This window comes from Chaetura pelagica, unplaced genomic scaffold, assembly GCF_000747805.2.
Source record: "Chaetura pelagica isolate M959 unplaced genomic scaffold, ChaPel_1.0 scaffold278, whole genome shotgun sequence".
NCBI lineage: Eukaryota > Metazoa > Chordata > Aves > Apodiformes > Apodidae > Chaetura > Chaetura pelagica.
Genome location: NW_009954497.1, coordinates 2535382 through 2537794, shown reverse-complemented (window position 1 = coordinate 2537794; position 2413 = coordinate 2535382).

Below are 2413 nucleotides of genomic sequence, written 5' to 3'. Positions count from 1 at the left end.
GAATTATTTTATCAGAACAGTGGCTTCTCTGAAAGGACGTGGAAGTGCTCTTACAAACACTTACATGGGTTCCTCAGATCCTGCCAGAGGCTCCAAGTGGAACAGAAGCTAGTTAGGGGAGGCATGCCCCTTTTTGTTTAAGGAATTCAAAATTATAAAGCTTGAGTGTGTATGCACACATGCACTTCTGTGTTTTTCTGTCCTATAGAAATTGGCAGGGACCTCTAGTAACTGCTGAGGCAGTCTCACTAATCAAGGCTTTAAATGAACTAATGAAATTTTGAACTATCTGTAAGCAGACACACCTGAAAAAAAATATGCACCTTCAAATCTGAAAAACAAGATTTAAAAAGAAACACCAGTACCTTTTTTTTGTGAGCTTCTAAAGCTGATTCTGGTGGGAACCTCCTTTGCAGAACTGCACTTGGCAGCAGATCAGGCATTTCTTGTCTTCCTATTGGACAAGGAAAAACTGTAAATCATCCTACTGCTTTCCCATAGAATAATTTTTGCAATCCTGCGTTGGCAACACTAACTAGGGAGACAGCTTAACTTTTGCCTTTAGTCAAGATTGCTGCACACCTTCCATCTAAAGTCAGAGCCTCGACATTGCCTTGATGTTGCTATTTTGAAACCTACCTGTCAACTTGTTAGTTTCACAGGCAAGAAGGTAAACTGACTTAGAGACTTTAGGTTTTGTTCTTTTTAACCCAGTGAGCTGGAGGGAAACTGGAGATGTGTGCAAACAGAACTCTTCCACTTGCCAAGCACAAGTCTTTTTCAAGAAAAGAAAAGAAAAGAAAAAAATTAAAAAAAAAAAAAAGAGTTGGAGCTACCATAATGATATTTTATGTAAGCAACATAAAAAAAACCCCCAAACTAAATAGGTTTGCCGTGAGTTTTGATGCCACTCTAATTGGTTTTCAGGTGTCCCTCTGCAGCTCTGAAAGCCTGATTTCTTGCTGCAATTTACAAGAGTCATCTCGCTCCAGCAAGTGTGTTTTAAAGAAATACAGCTGACATTGGAAAAGTAGATGAAATCTTGAGTTGTGGATTGATAAGCAGAGTAAGTCTAACCAAGCTGGTGTAAAATTTCGGTCAGAGGGGAGACAGGGTTCTTGGCACTGCACATAAGCTTGGGCTTGGCAAGACACTGCCTAAGAAAACATTGCAGGTCTTATCCAATTAGATATGGCTCAGAGATGCTTGTGCAGTCCCAGTTATTGACAACTGGTTGAGTCAGAGTCATAAGTTTCAAATTGGGGAAAAGCTATCTATTGCTTATTGCTGCCATGTTTTTTCAAAGCTCTTGCAAAGGAGAAGGGAGAGCGGAAGACCAAAGACAGTGGCCTCAAAGAAAACAGACTTGACTTTGAGAACTGGTAGCAGAAGAGAAAAATCGAGCAAAAAAGGAAAGCAGCTCAGATGAATTTAACAGTTTTATGAGCACAGCCAGAAATTATCCCAGTGTATAGGAAGGACAAGAAGGTAGTAAGAAACAGGCTTGACTAATAAGATGTTCAGTGACCTCAAACACAAGAAACTGGTTTTGCAGGGTTGCTGTGTAGATCAGATCAACAAGCGGGAGAGAGTTCAGAGGAGACTAGAGAAAAAGTATGTAGGAAGTGGCCTGTGAGGAAAGACCAGAAGAATTAGCGCCTTTCAGTCCAGGGAAGACGGAGGAGATGCATGGACATTTCCAGATGAGCAGCATCTCTTTTTACATACGCCTCAAGGATAAAACCTTTTACGATTGTCCTCTAGAAGCAGGACAAATAGTGTGGGGCTGCAAATACAGTGCATAGAGATCTGGTTTCTCATCTCCAACCGTATGTATAACTAAGTGCAAAAGGAGGAGACTGCCTGGGGAACAGAGTGGAAGCGTCTGTCACTGGGGTCTTACAACAGGTTAGACAGGTATCTGTCAGGAACAGATGGTCCATGGCAGAAAGGGTCAGTGAGCCAGATGCTTCCCGTGAATCTCCGGAATCCAGGTGAGCCAGGAAAAGCAAAGCAAACACGGCCATGCCTCACTAAGCCGTGTGCTCATGTGCTCTCCTTACCACCGTGGCTTCGCAGTCAGTCACTGCTTCTCCCCACCGCAATGGGACCTTCCAGTTTGGTGGTGTTGTTTGCTGTCGTTGTGGGGGAAAGAGTCTTTGACTTGACTCCTAGGTCACTCAGGTTTTCTTTACTAGTAGCAACAGCCCTCTGTTCATCTCCGCTGCCTGGGCTAAAATGCTTATGGCAGTAACTTACAGCTACGAGCCATGCTCGTCACGAGAGGTGTCTGCTGTGGGGCCGACCAGGCTGGCTTCTCTCCACAACCGCTGCTGCTCCAACTGCAGGGCTCCAAAAGCTCTTTTTTCCCGAATCTCGGCACGCCCGCATTCGCTCTGGCACGCCAAGACCC